This window comes from Nerophis ophidion, linkage group LG17 (assembly GCF_033978795.1).
Source record: "Nerophis ophidion isolate RoL-2023_Sa linkage group LG17, RoL_Noph_v1.0, whole genome shotgun sequence".
Classification (NCBI taxonomy): Eukaryota; Metazoa; Chordata; class Actinopteri; order Syngnathiformes; family Syngnathidae; genus Nerophis; species Nerophis ophidion.
This window is the reverse complement of record NC_084627.1, coordinates 44977015-44999001: the sequence shown is the minus strand read 5'-3', so window position 1 is coordinate 44999001 and position 21987 is coordinate 44977015. Positions and strand designations below refer to the sequence as shown.

The following is a 21987-nucleotide window of genomic DNA, read 5'->3' as shown; positions in this document are numbered from 1 at the left end:
TAAATGATCATTGTAACTACTTAGATGACCATAGTAACTAATTAGATGACCATAGTAACTAATTAGATGACCATAGTGATTTATAAGATTATCATAGTAACTCACTGGATGACCATAGTAACTCATTAAAGGACCATAATAACTCATTAGATGACCATAGTAACTCATTAAATGACCATAGTAACTAATTAGTTGACCATAGTAACTCATTAGATGACCATAGTAACTAATTAGATTATCATAGTAACTAATTAGATGACCATAGTAACTAATTAGATGACCATAGTAACTAATTAGTTGACCATAGTAACTCATTAGATGACCATAGTAACTAATTAGATTATCATAGTAACTAATTAGATGACCATAGTAACTCATTAGATGACCATAGTAACTCATTAGATGACCATAGTAACTCATTAGATGACCATAGTAACTCATTAAAGGACCATAGTAACTCATTAGATGATCATAGTAACTCATTAGATGATCATAGTAACTCATTAGATGACCATAGTAACTCATTAAAGGACCACAGTAACTCATTAGATGACCATAGTAACTCATTAGATGACCATAGTAACTCATTAAAGGACCATAGTAACTAATTAGATGACCATAGTAACTCATTAGATGACCATAGTAACTCATTAAAGGACCATAGTAACTCATTAGATGACCATAGTAACTCATTAGATGACCATAGTAACTCATTAAAGGACCACAGTAACTCATTAGATGACCATAGTAACTCATTAGATGACCATAGTAACTCATTAAAGGACCATAGTAACTAATTAGATGACCATAGTTACTCATTAGATGACCATAGTAACTCATTAAAGGACCATAGTAACTCATTAGATGATCATAGTAACTCATTAGATGACCATAGTTACTCATTAGATGACCATAGTAACTCATTAAAGGACCATAGTAACTCATTAGATGATCATAGTAACTCATTAGATGACCATAGTAACTCATTAAAGGACCACAGTAACTAATTAGATGACCATAGTAACTAATTAGATGACCACTGTAGCTAATTAGATCAAAATGTCCGGCAGGCCAGATTGAAAATCTTAACAGGCCACATGTGGCCCCCCGGGGCCTTAATTTGCCCAGATCTATGCTAGATAGATTCAGTGAAGCGTTGCACTTTTTGTTCCATCAAAATCTGCAACGATTAACAATACAACTTTGAAAGAGTAAAAAAAAAACCCGAAGTATTTTCAAAGCGACAAGCGGAGTCAGTCATTGGCCAACATCAGGACAGATGTGAGGAGAAGGAGGGAGCGGGCCGACAAGCGTTGACAGATGTGCCGACCAAGAGACATCTGTTCCACAAAGCAGGACTTGGCAGGGAGGTCTCATCCTCACTGCAGCGCAAGTGTCGGGAGTTTGTGTTGGCACGAGTGTCCCATCTGCACATCTGCAGAGAGATCTTTGATGGCACGCCGTCGCCTTCCTGGGCTGTGACCTCTGTGGTGACCTTCATTTCAATCAATTAATCAATGTTTATTTATATAGCCCCAAATCACAAATGTCTCAAAGGACTGCACAAATCATTACGACTACGACATCCTCGGAAGAACCCACAAAAGGGCAAGGAAAACTCACACCCAGTGGGCAGGGAGAATTCACATCCAGTGGGACGCCAGTGACAATGCTGACTATGAGAAACCTTGGAGAGGACCTCAGATGTGGGCAACCCCCCCTCTCTAGGGGACCGAAAGCAATGGATGTCGAGCGGGTCTAACATGATACTGTGAAAGTTCAATCCATAGTGGCTCCAACACAGCCGCGAGAGTTCAGTTCAAGCGGATCCAAGACAGCAGCGAGAGTCCCGTCCACAGGAAACCATCTCAAGCGGAGGCGGATCAGCAGCGTAGAGATGTCCCCAACCGATACACAGGCGAGCGGTCCATCCTGGGTTTCGACTCTGGACAGCCAATACTTCATCCATTGTCATCGGACCGGACCCCCTCCACAAGGGAGGGGGGGGACATAGGAGAAAAAAGAAAAGAAGCGGCAGATCAACTGGTCTAAAAAGGAGGTCTATTTAAAGGCTAGAGTATACAGATGAGTTTTAAGGTGAGACTTAAATGCTTCTACTGAGGTAACATCTCGAACTGTTACCGGGAGGGCATTCCAGAGTACTGGAGCCCGAACGGAAAACGCTCTATAGCCCGCAGACTTTTTTTGGGCTTTAGGAATCACTAATAAGCCGGAGTCTTTTGAACGCAGATTTCTTGCCGGGACATATGGTACAATACAGTCGGCAAAATAGGATGGAGCTAGACCGTGTAGTATTTTATACGTAAGTAGTAAAACTTTGACTGCATCGTTTCTTTTTCCGGGGATGTAAAAATGCAGGACAAATACATATATACAAACCCTGTTTCCATGTGAGTTGGCAAATTGCGTTAAATGTAAATATAAACAGAATACAAAAATTTGCAAATCCTTTTCAACCCATATTCAGTTGAATATGCTACAAAGACAACATATTTGATGTTCAAACTGATAAACATTTTTTGTTGTTGCAAATAATCTTTAACTGTAGAATTTGATGCCAGCAACACGTGACAAAGATGTTGGGAAAGGTGGCAATAAATACTGACGAAGTTTAGGAATGCTCATCAAGCACTTATATGGAACATCCCACAGGTGTGCAGGCTAATTGGGAACAGGTGGGTGCCATGATTGGGTATAAAAACAGCTTCCCAAAAATGCTCAGTCTTTCACAAGAAAGGATGGGGTGAGGTACACCCCTTTGTCCACAACTGCGTGAGCAAATAACCAAACAGTCTAAGAACAACATTTCTCAAAGTGAAATTGCTAGAAATTTATGAATTTCAACATCTACGCTCCATAACATCATCAAAAGGTTCAGAGAATCTGGAGAAATCACTCCACGTAAGCGGCATGGTCGGAAACCAACAATGAATGAACGTGACCTTCGATCCCTGTATCAAAAACCGACATCAATCTCTAAAGGATATCACCACATGGGCTCAGGAACATTCCAGAAAACCACTGCCACTAAATTAAGTTTGTCGCTATATCTTTTTGTGCAAGTTAAAGCTCTACTATGCAAAGCGAAAGCAATTTATCAACAACATTCCGAAACACTGAAGCGTAAAGTACGAAAGCAGGGACTGTTGAACGACTGAAGCTCTACATAAAACAAGAGTGGGAAAGAATTCCACTTTCAAAGCTTCAACAATTAGTTTCCTCAGTTCCCAAACGTTTATTGAGTGTTGTTAAAAGAAAAGGTGATGTAACACAGTGGTGAACATGCCCTTTCCCAACTACTTTGGCACTTGTTGCAGCCATGGAATTGTAAGTTAATTATTATTTGCAAAAAAAAAATTGAGTTTATGAGTTTGAACATCAAATAAGTTGTCTTTGTAGCATATTCAACTGAATATGGGTTGAAAATGATTTGCAAATCATTGTATTCCGTTTATATTTACATCTAACACAATTTCCCAACTGATATGGAAACGGGGTTTGTACATCCATCTTAACTCTCTGCTCTTCCTTCTTTTTGGGTCATTGTCAAGAGACTCCAGGTGCACTGTTTATTATGGTTATTATTAGCAACAAAAGCACCTTTTGTAGTGCACACAAAAGTAGGTCAACAACCTTTATATATGTCAGCTCTATGGTACCTGTAAAAATTCCGTGCTTGTCTGCATGCTGTCGTCTTTCTTGATTGCTACTCAACATATGAATATTTCACACAAAAATGGGCCCGGTTGCTTCCGGATTGCAAGGCACATGTTCCATTGAAGTGCATGTCCATGTTCATCAAATCTTTTATTCTTGGAGCCTGACAACAAATCGGAAATGATCAAATCAGGACTGTTATAGTACACGGGTCATAGGGTGGGGCGTGCCTCAGGGGTCAACTCTAGGTCCTTTTTTAAATTTATTTTATACATGCTTCCACTTGAAGGTGTCAACGATTAAAAATTTTAATCGAAGTTAATCGCACTTTTTCTCTGATTAATCGCGATTAACTGCATTGTATACGCAAAGCCCAATAATGAATTCAAAAGTAGTGTGTAGTGCACCTTTATTGGAATATTCTCCCACATGAACAAAAGCGCCAAAACATTTGTTGTGCAAACACACTTTAAGTCAGTCCTTGTTAAACAGTAGCAGTTAAATAACACATTTTATGAAAATCAACTCAAAAAAAATAAATACAAACATTTAAGCTTATTGCCACTGCCAGGGTATTTAAGTTATCCTGTTTGTTATGGAAAATAAATATAATCTACATACAAATCTCTGAGCCACAATCATAACATCTGAACAGGCAATTTCTGAGGTAACAGCAGAAACATTTTTTTTTTATCAGGGATCTTATGTTTAAAAAACCTATATTATAGGTAGTGGGCTGTTTTAGGGAATTTTTGATCAAATTATCCGTAGTAGCAATATTAATAATGTTGTGTTTATTCTGCGTAGTGCACTTAGAATAATTATGACCATATCTAGGAATTGATATGATGGGAATTTTCCGATTGTTTGCTTGGTGCTTTAATAAACTGAAGGCATCATATACATGGTACTATATTGTGATGTTATGAGCCAGGGGAAAAAAGAACTACCCTACCCAGCATGCAACAGGAGTGACGAGCATGCGCGGTAGCCCAGTATAGGTTGTGTCGCCATGACGGCATCTTGTATGTTGTGATATGCACGCTCTGAAAGCAAACGTTAAGAACTCAGCCAACACTCCTGGTCTGCATTATTCATAAATAGACAGACAACACAAATACTCCGCTGCTTCACAGGCCGCTGGATGTAGCCGGCAAAGTATTCCCATGCTAGCTAGCCGGTCTAGCAAGCACGCGTCATTCAGTCCAAAACGGCCCGATCTATCCACATTCAGAATTGTCTGGCGGTCGTAAGTGATCCCGGAGTGACCACGCTGTAAGCCAGCCATGACATTTGCAGAATTGTCCGGTATTTTTGACAAATGTTCCATCTTTACCAAGAGCCCTTTGTTGCCGGGCGACGCCATCTTGTTAAGAAAAGGCGTTAACAAAATAAAAGCATGTAAACAACATATGCAAATGTGCGATAAAATAATTGTCGGCGTTAATAGATTGATGAGTTAACTCATAATTAACGCATTAATTTGCCCACCCCTAATATATATATATATATATATATATATATATATAAATATATATATATTTTGTCACGCCTGTAAGTTTATGTTTTGGTTTTGGTCAGGTTATGTTTACTTTTTGGACATTTAAGTTCTGTCTTGGCATTTCCTGGTTTGTTTCCGTCTCCATGCCAACTCATTACTTTTCACCTGTCATGTCACGTCCCTGTTCTCAGCCTCACCTGTTTTCACTAATCATCACAGCTACTTAAGTCACTCTTTTTTCTTGTCTGCTTTCTGGGATCTTCACACTCGCACACACGCTACCCATGCTGCACCTCCTTCACGCCCTCGTTTATCTGCTTCATGCCTTGCTACGTTGTTCATTTTGTCCAAGTAAGTCTTGTTTATAGTTTATAGCCAATTGTTTTTGTGCAAAGTCCTTTAGTTCATGTCCATCGTTTCATGCCATCGAGCAGGTGCTTTTGTTTCACGTTTGTACTGTTTAGCCAAGTTTTGTTGTGTGTTTGTTTATTAAATAATTGTCATGTACTCACGTCCACGCCTCGCTCATGCTGATCCTCATCTGCATCGAAGAAACAATCCTTGTCCAACCTAGTTGTGACATATAAATAAAAATAAAGCCAATAATGCCATTTTTTGTAGTCCCTTTTATTTGAAAATTATCAAAATACATTTTGGTACCGGTGCCGGTACCAAAATATTGGTATCGGGATAACCGTATGACTTACACTGGATTGGTTTTAGCATCTTTAATGTAAAAATAACTCCTCTAAGTAGGAACTGTTTGGGCAGCCCTGCTTCAAGGCATAAAAATAGACTACTACTGCATCCTTTGTTATTGTGTGCAAACTGCTGAGTCAGCTTGGACATAGTCCCACTTGTACTGAAAAGCACTGACTTAACATTTGTCTAATTTGGCATCCAGTTCACCCTCGAAGAGGAACTGCATGATTTGTTACTGCATACGTCAGCAGACTAATTAGGAGCCCTTGTTTGTTTACTTACTACTAAAAGACAAGTTGTCTAGTATGTTCAACATTTTATTTAAGGACTAAAGTGCAATAATAAACATATGTTTCATGTACATTAAGATTTTTCTTTAAAATAAAGCCAATAATGCCACTTTTTTTATTTAAAAAGTTATCGAAAGATATCGGTACCGGTACCAAAATATTGGTATGGAGACAACCCTACACTTGGGGTCTTTTTCTGTGCTTAAATCCTAGAGATCAGTCCTTATTTTCTCTAGATTTCATCCCAGTCCGCCTGCCTCGGGGTTGACAGGCTTCTCTCTAATTTGATCCAAAATATTGATCCAAATTGATCAGTCTGTTCTGTCTGTTTGTTTGTTTTCCAGCATGTGTTGCTACCAACTAACTAACCAGCTCAGTGGACTAATGGTTAAAGCAGGGGTCGGGAACCTTTTTGGCTGAGAGAGCCATGAAAGACAAATATTTTAAAATGTATTTCCGTAAGAGCCATATCATATTATTAACAATAATTACAACTGTCAGGTTCAAACACTGATGACATTTATTAAACAGACAAGAAGCAAGGAATTAAACAGCGACAGGAATCAATTTAGCTCAATGAGGAGAGAAACCCGTAGACCTGGACTTTCCCAGATTACAACAACTAAATGTGTGCATCTACTATTCTTTTTAATGACATTGTTATTCTGAAGTTAGCTATACTTTTGACCATTAATGCGACTTCTTGAACAGGTGCGTTAGAAACGGATAGATGAATTAAAAAGCATGAGAATGTTTTATATTTTGAAGAATATTTCCAACACTGTGATTACCAGAGAAATTTCTAGATACTTATCCTGGTAAGCAATGTCTGCTAAGATTTATCTGAGAGCCAGGTGCGGTCATCAAAAGAGCCACATCTGGCTCGAGAGCCATAGGTTCCCTACCCCTGGGTTAGAGTGTCCGCCCTGAGATCGGTAGGTCGTGAGTTCAAACCCCGCCCGAGTCATACCATAGACTATAAAATTGGGAGCCATTACCTCCCTGCTTGGCACTCAGCATCAAGGGTTGAAATTGGGGGTTAAATCACCAAAAACTATTCCCGGGAGTGGCCACGGCTGCTGCTCACTGCTCCCCTCACTTTCCAGGGGATGTACAAGGGGATGGGTCAAATGTAGAGGACACATTTTACCACACCTAGTGTGTGTGTGAGAGACAATCATTGGTACTTTAACTTTAACTATTTGTTATGATCCGCTGCCCGGATCATATTATGTTCAGGTTTTGAATCTTTTTTGTATTATGTTCTGCTAATGTTTGACTTAGTTCCTAGTTGCACTTCCTTGTTTGTTCTGTCACCATGGTTACTTATTAGTTACACCTGACACTTTTTTCCGGGACGCGCACCCGTATTGAAATTACTTTCGTTATTTAAGCCTGCCCTCTTCTGTCAGTCGGTCTGGGTCCATTGTTTTGCGGTAAGCAACAATCGCGTTCATGTTTCTGATTCCTGAATCCGTGCTAAGTGTTAGCCTTAGCTTCCAGTGCGTTCGGCACGCTGCTCTAGTGTTTCCTGAATCTATGCTAAGTGTTAGCATTAGCTTCCCGTGAGTTCGGCACGCGTTTCTTTTGTTTATTTCTGACCCTTTTGTACTTTGTCTGAGTTATTAAATCATCTTAGCTTTACGCTATAATTCGGAGTGTCCTTTGCATCCCTGGGGAGAACTAAATCCCGCATCACAATGCGCCTCGAACGCGACACTATTGCTGCAATCTAAAGTCCAAAGAAGACTGCCGGTGTGCAGCACGACCATGTCAGCTGAGCAAGAGGAGAGTCTTGTTCGCGGGGTAAAGACATCAATGATTTATGCGGAGACTTCACACAACATGAAAAACACATCAGAAGAAATGGACGTCCGTTTGACTGCCTTCACGTCAAAGACCCACACATCAACCCGGTCCGTGCCAGCATGCTGGTGTTGTATATTTGATGGCCTTGTGACGGGCGATGAGCCGAGGAGACGCCAAGAGGAATCGTTGAACAAAAAGCTTTTATTTGTTTCTGGGAGCCTCGGACTAGCAGCTCTAGGAGAAGACGTGTTCCAAATATTTTCATTCTGCTGTCTTGTCGGAACACTGTGTTTAAATTCCTTTTCTAGTAGACCCCCTCTCCTTATGGGACAGCCTGCATACAATCCATCCATCCGTTCATTTTCTTCCGCTTATCCGAGGTCGGGTCGCGGGGGCAGAGAAGCCTAGACTTCCCTCTCCCCAACCACTTCATCCAGCGCCGTTCCCAGGCCAGCCGGGAGACATAGTCTTCCCAACGTGTCCTGGGTCTTCCCCTTGGCCTCCTGCCAGTCGGACGTGCCCCAAACCCCTCCTTAGGGAGGCGTTCGGGTGGCATTCTGACCAGATGCCCGAACCACCTCATCTGGCTCCTCTCCATGTGGAGGAGCAGCGGCTTTACTTTGAGGTCCTCCCGGATGACAGAGCCTCTCACCCTATCTCTAAGAGAGAACCCCGCCACCCGGCGGAGGAAACTCATTTGGGCCGCTTGTACCCGTGATCTTGTCCTTTCGGTCATAACCCAAAACTCATGACCATAGGTGAGGATGGGCATGTAGTAGACTGACCGGTAAAATGAGAGCTTTGCCTTCCGGATCAATACAGCGTCCGCATTACTGAAGACGCCGTACCGATCCGCTTGTCGATCTCACGATCCACTCTTCCCTCACTCGTGAACAAGACTCCCAGGTACTTGAACTCCTCCACTTGGGGCAGTATCTCCCCCACCCCAACTTGGAGATGGTACTCCACCCTTTCCCGGGTGAGAACCATGGACTCGGACTTGGAGGTGTTGATTCTCATCCCGGTCGCTTCACACTAGGCTGCGAACCGATCCGGTGAGAGCTGAAGTTCCTGGCCAGTTGAAGCCATCAGGACCACATCATCTGCAAAATGCAGAGATCTAAACCTGCAGCCACCAAACCGGATCCCTTCAACGCCTTGACTGCGCCTCATACCACTTATTTACTTGACTAGTGATCGATTTGGGTCCGGTGACGTCCGACCCATACCCTCTGTGTGGACCTTCTACCAGATTTTGCTGAAGTCTTTAATCTTCCTCCTAAGCCCCTTGTGGGATTCCCATGTTCTTGTGAACTCCTTGCAGCTCCAGGGGACATGTTATAATTAACCACACCGGAAAGAGAGACGTCATGTCATGACGGACAAAATGCTGCATGATGCATGCAGAGAAAGTCACGGCACAACTCAACCGTGGCGTTCGACACTCTGTGTATGTTGCACATACATGTAAGCACGCAAAGCACTTACATGTTGTGTTTACATGTGAAGGATTTCTGCTATATGTGTTTTGTACTCTTCAATTAAAAGGCATGAAATTAAGTTCTGTCACGGGGGGGTTTCGCAGCTTACTACGGAGTCGTTCTCCCAGGAAGGCAGACGGACCACTCCGGACAAGGCGTTCAGGTAAAAACATAATTTAATTCTCAACTCTTAAAGAGGCACAAACAAAAAGGAACACAAGGCGAAGGCACTGATTGCACTTTGAGCTAAATCACACAGTCCATGCTAAACTAACACTTCACATGGGCTACGGACAAGGCAAAAATCACTAACTGTAACATGCACAAACAAAAATTACGTGGCAAGGCATGAAGCAAACAATGACGCCAGGCTGACTGACTGGCAAAGGCAGGCTTTAATAATGCCTCTGATTAGGACAGCAGCAGAGCCTGGGACCACTAACCAGAGGCAGGTGAACCCAATTAATCCCCATGGTGACCAAAATAAACCCAGGAGTGCACACAACAGGAACTAAGGGAGTGCTAAACTAACAGAACTAAACTAACCAAAACATGATCCGGACCACGGATCATGACAAATGCATATTGTAGTGTGCTTTAGAAAGACTATGACTATTATTGTGCTTCAGATTATAATGTATACTGGATATTCAACACTAATATGAGTTTAGCTAACATAATGGTTGTTTGTCCGTTCAAGCCCTGTGATTGGCTGGCTACCCGCCCAGGGTCAACCTGGACAAGGTAACTTGTGTTATGTTTTGCATATGGTGAATGTTTATATTCATCTTGGAAAAACCAAACCACCAAGTTTAATTAAATAGTGGTATTGCAGTTTGAGCACATAAGAAGATAAGGCCCCTTAGTTTGATATTTGCCGGTGAATTGGACCACTTCTCGTAGGAAAGAAGCCCTAATTTGGAGTTTGGAATGCAAAAGCGATAGCCCTATCCTTGAGAAGGGACTACACGTTCAGCCCAAAGCCAACAGTTGAGTTATGACTTAGAGCAGTTGTTTTTCAGACACTTACACACAAACACCTCCTTTTCAGTCAAATAGGTTAAATTAGCCTACTGATGTGTATTTATAAATGGTTGATGTAAATAGGCGAGTTAGGTAAACTTGTCAGGTACAAAACTTTACCTTACTAGCCTATATAAATCAACCATTTATAAATAAAAATCTCCTTTTCTGGTCAGGATGCGCTTTCCTGACTTAGCACACACACAGACAGGAAGGAGGAATATAGTTAATCAATCAATCAATCAATGTTTATTTATATAACCCTAAATCACAAGTGTCTCAAAGGGTTGCACGAGCCACAACGACATCCGCGGTACAGAGCCCACATAAGGGCAAGGAAAAACTCACCCCAGTGAGACGTCGGTGACAGTGACTGTGAAAAACCTTGGAGTGGACCGCATATGTGGGCAAACCCCCACCCGCCCCCCCAACAAAACAGTGAGAGTCCAGTCCATAGTGGATCCAATACAGTAGTAGTGGAGCCAGCAGGAGACCATCCCAAGCAGAGAGGCATCAGCAGTGCAGAGATGCACAGACGAGCGGCCCATCCTGGCTTCCGACTCTGGACAGCCAGCACTTCATCCATGGCCACCGGACCAGTGTCCCCCCCCCCCCCGTCCCCCTTTCCCTTGTGGAGGCGGGCCGGGAGGGAATATAAAAAACTTATAGTTTGGCTTCTCCAAGTTAGGAGTGCCTCATTTTGTTGACCTGACCTCCTCCAGGAACTGCGGTCCTGTATAATGATGCTCTCTAGACTGCAAATCTCCGATGTCTCTTTAGAACCAGCTACAACGCCATGTCATCCTTCGGTACGGACTAGGATGACAAGACCAGGAATACACATCACACGCTAACACGGGAAATAAGCTTTTTGAAAACATGAATACATCCCCTGAAACATTTCTGGAAAGTCAACAAAGCAATCAAATCACTGTCAAATGAAAAGCATGTAGCTCAAATGTTGCTGTTATTTGTAGTCACAATATTTTCTGAAAAACTACAAACTTCATTTTATGTTTCCATGCATGCGGTTCTCAATGGATCTGTCTACTTCAATTTTAAAAGTAAATATGACTGCATGCTTCGCTGCCTGTGCTTATTTGGTGCTCCAGTCTTATGTAATGGCTGCAAAAGTGTGTTGGTCCAGTCTTACTGATGTGTGTGAGTGGGCGGTGATAGAAGCAGAGGGAGGCTTCTCGCCCTCTTTTAACAAGGAGCCTTGGCACTGCGGCGATGTCTAATAAGTGCTAAGTTTCCTGCAAAGTGGGTGCTGCCGGGACATCAAAGAGGCAGGAGCATTTCTGGACACTGCGTAAATGCTGAGAAAGTCCAACATTAACAGTTGGTGAGGCATAAAAAATACACAGCAACAACACAACAGTATTTCTTAGACCAAGGGCATCCAAACTTGCTCTACCGACAAATTAAGGATACAGTCGGCCACTTAAACCACGTGTGCAGGGGCAAAATGTTTGTAATCTGATCATAATTCGGATCAAAATGTTACTGTATACACTGACCATGAAAAAAAAAGATTTGATTATTGTCAGGTTCAAACACCGATGACAGCTATTAAACAAGACAAGAAGCAAGGAATTAGAGACAGAAATCAATTTAGCTCATTGAGAAGAAACGTCTAGGCTGTAATATTTGTACAGCAACAGCTGTTTCTAAAGGACGGGGGGGGGGGGGGGGGTCGTAAACAGCCCTTGACCTTAGTCACAAAACCGTTCAAAGAAAATATGCCTGGAACTGGTCCTGCTTCCTCTCCGCTTTGTAGATCTCGGGTTAAGACACAATCTTCATGTTGCTTCCTATCGCACACAATGGAGTTTAACAAGCCATTTGCTCGGTAAGATCAAAGACAGCTTTTGTCTGCTTGCCGGGAACAGAAAGTTTTGTGATAACTTACATACAATTATTCTAACAATTATGTTGTGCAATTTCATGCATCAAAACTTAAATCGGAATACTTCAATTTGGCATGCGCAGCACAAAACGTAAAACGGAAGTAGTACAAGTACACTTGTGCATTTCGTCACGGTATTCATTTATCAATGTTTCCTTCTGTTCGCTACTTTTGTTTTACCTCTCTTTATGAAATGGAGCTGTTCTGTGTTTATATCAGTTATAATAGCCTACTATCAAAATAACTTTAAAAGTCTTATATAAGTGTTATAATGAAGGCAACACATGATGTAAGTGTCTCTATTAGCAACAATAGCCTACTATTAGAGGCTGACACAAAACTTTGTTGACAGAAATATTGTATTTACATTTTTATTCTACACATTTTTGCAACATAGGAAATCATTATTAATTGAAGACTACACACAGGTTGAGATAACGTCTGGAAACTACAGGCTTTTAATGGCCAAATTCTGTGTAAAGGAAACGGCAGGATGTCTTCTTCTAATGGATTTAATACAATCTTTGCGAGCTGGGTAACGTTTGCTGTGGTCTGGAACAACATTACACACAAACAACTTTGAGACATGCAGCCAATATTACACACAAATATTGTGTCATGACACATGCAAATATAAATTAAATACACAGAGGACATAAGTAAATGAAGTTAAATGAGCTTAAATATACCTACAAACGAGGCATAATGATGCAATATGTACATACAGCCAGCCCAAATAGCACGTTAGCATCGATTAGCTCGCAGTCATGGATTGACCAAATATGCCTGAATCAATAAGATCGACAGAGCTCACTTTTGTGCATTCACGCACAGCATAAAACGTTTGGTGGACAAAATGAGACAAAGGAGGAGCATGAAACACGTCTTTCTGTGGCAGCGTCGGAGAAAGTTGTACATGTGAACAAACTACGGTGAGTTCAAGGACTGCCAAAATTAGTAGGACAAAACGGCGTTTGCCAAATCCTCTATATATATATATATATATATATATATATATATATATATATATATATATATATATATATATATATATATATATATATCAAGGACCGCCGAAATTAGTAGGACAAAACGGCGTTTGCCAAATCCTCTATATATATATATATATATATATATATATATATATATATATATATATATATATATATATGTGTATATATTGTTGCGTTCTGACCCGTTCTTCCTTCGCTCAACGCCCCCAGGTTCTTTTATGACACATAAGCTGGTTTTAAATCAATCAGAGACAGAGGTTGCTCATTTTGATATTTTATAACCAAAGCGCTTTGGGAGTTCAATCTAAATACAACATTTCAAAGGCACGGTCCGAATTGATCTAATCCTAAAACGGCAGTTTCTCCCTCCTCTTCTTCTCCTCCCTACTTCGGACAGTTGAGATAACAGATTGTTATGTCTTCATTCCAACATCCCTCTTCTTCTCCTCCCTACTTCGGACGGTTGAGATAACAGATTGTTATGTCTTCATTCCAACATTCCAAATTCAAGGTCTATGTAAAAGGCTCACACTTTAGCTGTTGTAAAATCTGACGAGGAAATAAAAAGACAACCAAATCCAACAGTCCCCCTTCAGATCTTTTAAAAAAATATCTCCCAACACAACTACAATACTTCTAAAACAACTACCTCACATTAAAGTCTTAGCAAGCTCACACTAAAATAAAATAATAGTCACATGTGGGAGTTAGATAGAGGGAGGGGGTCCACGTCAAGAAAGGGAAACTAGCTATATATATATATATATATATATATATATATATATATGTATATATATATTTTTTCTGTGTTCACACACCGCTGGAAGAAGTCCAGGGAGCCACCAGGGCGGCGCTAAAGAGCGGCAGGTTGCTGACCACCGGCATGAATGAAGGAAATTTGAGCCAGACTAAACTAAATTGCTACAAGAGAAAGGCGCCAAATAGTTTAAGCGCAGTGAGCGCCCTGAATGGTGATTTGCCCGTCCTCCTGATTAATTCATCAGCTCCCCGCGACGCCGAGAGCGACCAGCGTGTCGTGTGATTTATAATTCAACACGCCGCTTGATGATTTTCTTTTCATATGGCCTCCTTTTGAAAACACCTTTTTAAGTGTCGATAATACGCCGCTTGTGCATCAGTCCCCTTGAGTAAAAAAAAAAAAAGTAGAAACATGTTCATTTGATTGTTAATAATTGAAATGAAAGAATAAATGGGCTGTTTTTATCTGCCGGCTTCTGTCATACGAGAGAAATGAGGAGAGATTCTTGTTTCCAAGGTAACCGTGAGGTTGAGTCCGCTCCAGAATTGCAGCAATGGGGCTTTTGACAGTGGCTAGAACACTCTGAGCTCAAACTCCACCAAATCCCGCCTGCTGTTTTTTGGAGCGTACACACGCACACACACACACACAACACACTCACACACACACTCATGACGAGGACACAAGTTGCGTGTGACAGAAAGTGTGTGACAGCTGGTAAGATAGATGACACTGACTTGTGTGATTAATGGCCTGTCCACTTTGGGCTCCATATTACGCAGAAAACGAGGCGATAAAAGCAGACGGCAGAGGCAGTTGGCAGGGAAATTTGACATCAAACTCGCATCCACACTTAACTCCGACACGACGTCTATTAAAGTGGGATGAACTCTTATCTTCCTTCTTTCTATCTGCTGCACACTCGGAACAATGAGACATAATCTTGCATGGCTCGTTGTCGGGTTCAAACACTGATGACATCTATTAATCAGACAAGAAGCAAGGGAACCATGCAGAGACAGAGTTGAATTTAGCTCATGAGGAGAACGCATGGCGCTGAACACTTAGTCACAGTAGGTAGGTCTTTATTGTCATTGCAACAAGTACAACAACATTTTTGTTGACAGCACAAACCCGTTCAAGATTAGACAAACAAACAGGAACGCTGATGGTTCGCCATGAGGCGCCCCGTAAAAGATGGGAAAAGGTAAAACGCCGGGGAAAAAGATGAGTAAAAAAATACAATCTAGGGCCTATTCTGGAGTGGGGAAAAAAACCTCTGTGTAATGAACACATAAACACGTTACATTTAATCACGACAAACTCGCAACGGAGGCGCGAGGAGTTGGGGCTCTGGAAGGCGACTGCTGCTTTGAAGCGCTGCCATCCGACCGTCACTCCGAGGGGAAAAAGCGGTGGTGAAGGCTTGGGATGGGGATGGGGTGTGTACGTTTTAGGTATTTCTAAATCACTAACCCTCGCCTCCATGGCAACAGGGAGTATCAGTATCACTGCAGAACGAGGATTAGCTAAACATGCCTCACTACACACCGTAGGAGGACATAATAGCTCACCGGCTTCACAATGTAAACAAATGCCATGGGTGGATCTACACCTGACATCCACTGTAATGATATCAAGTACAAGAGTGTATCTAGTCGATACTACTATGACTATAGCTATAATTTTTATGATCACAAAATCTTTTTTCATTTTTTTTTTGTATTCATATTATGTTTATAAACTCGGGAAATACGTCCCTGGACACATGACAACTTAAAGTATGACCAATGTATGATCCTGTAAGTACTCGGGATCGGATCGATACCCAAATTTGTGGTATCATCCAAAACTAATGTAAAGTATACAAACAATAGAAGAGCAAGTGATTTTTAAAATTGAACACAAGTGTAGATGGAACATGTTAAAACAGAAATTGAGCAGATATTAACAGTAAAGGAACAAGTAGAATAATAATCAATTTGTACAGCTTGTCCTTTATAATGTGTACAAAATAATAGGTGTATAAATGACACAATATTTGACTGCATACTCAGCAGACTAATTAGGAGCCTTTGTTTGTTTACTTACTACTAAAAGACAAGTTGTCAAGTCACGGCACTGGAGCCAAGCCTTCAGTTTTAACAAAGTTTTTGTCATGGCGCGGATTCGAACCCACGTCTTTTCGGCGGCCGGAGCTGTGTGCGCCTCTACAAACAGTGCGCCAAGAGGCGACTCTGTTTACAATGCACTCAGACACGCCCTCACTCCTACTGAGTGCAGCACCCCCACGCAGCAACGAGCCTGCAGCCTATTATCAATCTGCTCACCTGGTACTGATGAGGGCAAGCCCAATAAAGGACGGGTGGACCCAAAGATCGGCGTGGGAGCTTAGTTCTCAGATGGTGAAACTACTCCTCCTTGCTCGTTGTCTATTTCCTTGTGTTTACCCCGATCCCTGTTTCTCCTGCTCTTCCCACAGTGTCGTGTCACCACCGCTGCTTCCCTCCTGGCCCCCATTTTGCCTTCCTGGATCCCCGACCTCTGTTTTGGACTCGCTCTCCTGTTTTTGACCCCGCTTCCGCCATGGACTTCCCTGCCTGCCTCGCCCCTGTCTACGCTCCAACACTTTGGTAAGACACTCCAGCTAATCTACACACAGTTTTACACCATACACATTTGAGTCTTTGTCACACTTCATATCCTTTGTTTATTGTTAGTATTGTTTTGTATTCATATATATATATATATATATATATATATATATATATATGATTGAACACTGCCACCATGTGTTAGTCTGCTGTCACCTCCCTTAGTTAAAACATAGCAGATTTATTGTGCATGTATTGTTTTTCTCCAGTAGAAGGTAACTTTTCAGTCACGTCCGTATCCTCTCTCCTCCCCTGCTCTCAGCCGCTTACTGTTAAAAACAGCATATGTTTACATCTGACATTTTGCCGGCATCTTGGGGAAGTTGCGTTCTCTCGTGGGTGCAGCGGAATGGAACACAGCGTGAAGGTAGGAATTATTTACTTATATACTAAGGGACACTATAAAACAGACTAAGAGCCAAAAGACTTGCACATAGGCACTATAAAACAAAAGCAACTGAACTAGCCTGGGAGCTAGAAAGAACAGAAAGCGCTAGCATGTGAACTAGGTACAAACAAACAAAATAGCATGGAAGCTAATCGAGTACAAAAGATAGCTACCACAATGCGGGATAGCGACGTCACCTGTTGCATCAAGAGCAATTTACACTGCGAGGCAGAACGAACCAAAAAAGGCAGGCTCATATAAAGAGATAATCAAAAATCAGGTGTGTGTGTGACAAACAGAAGGCAGGTGACACTAAATGGGTAACTATGACGACTGAACAAAACAAGAAGTGCCACCAGGAACTAAGGAAGTCAAATAACATGATGTGATATATAAACAGAACATGACATGATCCAAGTTGTGGATCATGACAACATCAACACGTACCACCTGTGAAATCTAATCACCTGCCAGCTGTGTCTCGCCGTCAGCATATGCCCCGCCCCCATCCGATGGTGCTCGTCCTCAGCACCATAGACAGAGGCGGTGACCTTTGCTCCTGCGGGCGCGCTGGCCACACCTCTTTTTTTGAGGTGCCCTTTATTTATTAAAGTATTGAAAAATATAGAAATACAATACCGGTACCAACATATCTGTATCGGGACAACCCTATGAACTACGCTGGATTGGTTCTATCTTTAATGTAAAAACTTATTTTCGTGGAAACTGTTTGGGCAGCCCTGCTTCAAGGCATCAAAATAGACTACTACTGCATCCTTTTGTTTTTGTGTGCAAACTGCTGAGTCAGCTTGGACATAGTCCCACTTGTACTGAAAAGCACTGACTTAATATTTGTCTAATTTGGCATCCAGTTCACGCTCAAAGAGGAACTGCATTTTTTTTTGGGGGGGGGGGGGGGGTTGCCAATCACTCAAAGTACTTACGTAAGCGATTCTGACATGTTTTCAAATTTACGACATCGCCACAATCAATATGCTGCATGAGTACAATCCTTGCAGGGTAGCATGATTAAATTGTCTCGCATGTGTCACGCCTGTAAGACTAATGTTTGGTCAGGTTATGTTTAGTTTTTTGGACATTTTAGTTCTGTCTTTGCACTTCCTGGTTTGTTTTCGTCTCCATGCCAACCCATTAGTTTCACCTGGTCTCCTAGTCACGTCCTCAGCCTCACACCTGTTTTCACTAATCATCACAGCTACTATTTAAGTCTTTTTCTGTCTTCATCCTGGCATCTTAACTTACCTTAACTGTCCCTACCTTCATGCCCTCGTTTGTTTTCGTCTCCATGCCAACCCATTAGTTTCACCTGGTCTCCTAGTCACGTCCCTGTCCTCAGCCTCACACCTGTTTTCACTAATCATCACAGCTACTATTTAAGTCTTTTTCTGTCTTCATCCTGGCATCTTAACTTACCCTAACTGTCCCTACCTTCATGCCCTCGTTCATAGTTAATTGCCTTTGTGCTAAGTATTTTGTTTATGTCCATAGTTTATGCCATAGTGCAAGTGTTTGGTTCCATAGCCAACTTTTGTACCGCCATTGTGAGCGCTTTTTGTTTGTCTTTTGTTAGTTATTGTGTTAAAATAAAAAGATGTACTCACATTCACGTCTCGCTCGTGCCAAATTCCCTCTGCGTCGAGGAAACAACCTTAATCCAAGTCCCAGTTTGACAGCATGTCACATTTGGAAAAGACAGCGTGTAGGTAATAATAATAATAATGTATTGGATTAAGCACTTTTCTAGACACTCAAAGCAGTTTATAGTTAGAACTGAGAACCCATCATTCATTCCCTCTAAGACAGAAGGAAAATCTATTCCCAAGTGGGCTGGACTGGTAGAATCCTGGCATGATAACTTAAAAATAAAAAACAATTTCAAGAATGTTTTGCTTTGATCAAAAGCAGAACATACACATTATGAAAATGTAAACATTTCAAATAATTTCTATGCAAAACACTTCAAGTTAGTCGAAAATTCTAAGGATGAGAATTGGTGCAGTTTTAAAAGAAACAGTCTTAGTGTATTTACAAAAGCATTACATTTTAAGCACTTCCTGTTTATCATTCTCATGTTGGCAGTTCACCATTGAAGACGTGTTTGGAAAAGCAATAATAGATTTTATTTGGAAAAAAGCACTTTACATTGAGCAAAGAATCTCAAAGTGCTACAGTGTATTAAAAAATATAAATAAAAAAATAATAAATATTGTCATGTCTTTTTGATCATGTCTTATTTGGCTGCATTCTGTTGGCCTTTGGACTCTTTAAGTTCCTGTTTTGTTGCCATGACTACCAATCAGTTCACCTGTCCTCACGACTCACGCACCTGATTCATTTGTACTCACGCACCTGTTTTCAATCACCACATCACTATTTAAGCCTGTCATTTTCTGTTGGTCGGCGTGGCTTCATTGTGTTCTTTTCATGCTCTTTTCATGCCAAAGTCTATGCTGCTCCTTTCAAGCCAGAGTAAGTGTTGTTTGATTTATGTTCGTAGTCTGTTTATGTGTTAGTTTTGTTCCTTAGCCAAGTTGTGCCTCCGCTGTGAGCGCTTTTTGTTGCACCTTTTTTTTAGTTAAAATTAATCATGTTTTTATCTAAACGCCATGTCATGAGTAGTCCGTCTGCTTTCCTGGGAGAACGACCTCGCAGCAAGCTTTGAGCCCCCCATCTTGACAAAAAATATATACTAGAACATGCATATGACTAAAAAAAAAAAAGTTTTGATTGTAGGCTATTATAGATAATATAGACACTTTTGTCATGTGTTGCCTTCATTACAAAACTTATATAAGACTTTTAAAGTAATTTTGATAGTAGGCTATTATAGCTACTATAGACACTTACCTTATATGTTGCTTTCATTATAACACTTATAAAACTATTTTAAAGTAATTTTGATAGTAGGCTATTAAAGCTAATATAGACACTTACCTCATATGTTGCTTTCATTATAACACTTATAAAACTATTTTAAAGTCATTTTGATAGTAGGCTACTATAGACACTTACCTCATATGTTGCTTTCATCATAACACTTATAAAACTATTTTAAAGTCATTTTGATAGTAGGCTATTAAAGCTAATATAGACACTTACATCATGTGTTGCCTTCATTATAACACTTATATAAGACTTTTAAAGTCATTTTGATAGTAGGCTATTATAGCTACTATAGATACTTACCTCATATGTTGCTTTCATTATAACACTTATAAAACTATTTTAAAGTCATTTTGATAGTAGGCTATTATAGCTACTATAGACACTTACATCATGTGTTGCCTTCATTATAACACTTATATAAGGCTTTTAAAGTCATTTTGAATGTAGGCTACTATAGCGAATATAGACACTTATGTCACGTGTTGCCTTCATTATAAGACTTGTATAAGTTTGTTGAAGTAATTTTGAAAGTAGGCGATTATAGCTAATATAGACACTTACATCATGTGTTTTATTCATTACAACACTTATATACGGCTTTTAAAGTCATTTTGATAGTAGGCTATTATTGCTAATATAGAAACTCATGTCACATGTTGCTTTCATAATAACATTTATATAAGACATTTACAAAACATTTTGATAGTTGGCGTTTATAGCTAATATAGACACTTACATAATGTGTTCCCTTCATTATAACACTTATATAAGACATTTAAATTCAATTTGATAGTAGGCTATTACAGCTAATATATTGACAATTACATCATGCATTGCGTAAATTGTAACACTTTTAAAGTTGTTTTTATAGTAGGCTAGTATAGTTAATATAGACACTTACGTCATTTGTTGCTTTCATTAAAACACTTATACAAGACTTTTAAAGGCCTACTGAAAGCCACTACTACCGACCACGCAGTCTGATAGTTTATATATCAATGATGAAATATTAACATTGCAACACATGCCAATACGGCCTTTTTAGTTTACTAAATTACAATTTTAAATTTCCCGCCGAGTTTCTTGTTGAAAACGTCGCAATATGATGACGTCCTGGATTGCAGGGGACATATTAGCACAGCACCACTTAAGGCTCAAAGTCGTCTCTTTTCATCGCATAATTACACAGTATTCTGGACATCTGTGTTGCTGAATCTTTTGCAATTTGTTCAATTAATAATGAAGTGTCAAAGTTTGATTGTTTCCAACCCCAAGATGCAGAGATGGAGGCAGGCATTGGTTAGGAAAGCATGGTTTAATTTAAAACACTAGAACTACAACAAAGGATACAAACAAAAAGCATGCACGTGGGCGGATAACAAACTAAGGGAACTAGCACTGGAGCTAGAAAACAAAAAGGGGCCTAGCGTGAAAGCTAGCGGGTAGCAAACAGAAAAACTGGAAACAGCTAATTGCTAACAAGAACAGCTTACCGCTACGACAAGGACGACAGGTAGTAGCGGTAACGATGCCAGACACGACAGGTAGCAATGACACAGGAGCGAAATGTGGCATGACAATACAATAATCCAGCACTGACTGGAGGACAAAAACTGACTCAAATAGAAGCGGGCTGATTGACAACAGGTGTGGCCAGGTGCCAATCAGCCACAGCTGAGGGGAAAAGCGCTCAGGGAGAAACACAGGAAACCGACAAAATAAGAGCGCTGACAGGAACTAAAATTAGATACAAAGGAAAAAAAGACAAATGCAGATTAAAAAAACTAACACAAACAAACTGTCAAGGGAAAGCCTGACAAGAAGTCAAAGTAAAAAGATTGGAGGTGGGAAGCTTTAGCCTTTAGCCTTTAG

The 21987-nt window shown here is 40.7% G+C and overlaps 1 protein-coding gene across 1 annotated transcript in view; it reads left to right on the top strand.

Annotated features, from left to right (window-relative positions):
- Nucleotides 1–16772, top strand: part of zgc:92275 (cholesterol 7-desaturase nvd) — a 43876-nt gene extending 27104 nt beyond the window's left edge. Inside the window, exon 8 of the mRNA XM_061877038.1 lies at nucleotides 16649–16772. The gene's annotated coding sequence lies outside the window, so the exon portion shown is untranslated. The remainder of the gene's footprint in view (nucleotides 1–16648) is intronic.
- Nucleotides 16773–21987: the final 5215 nt, after the last annotated feature.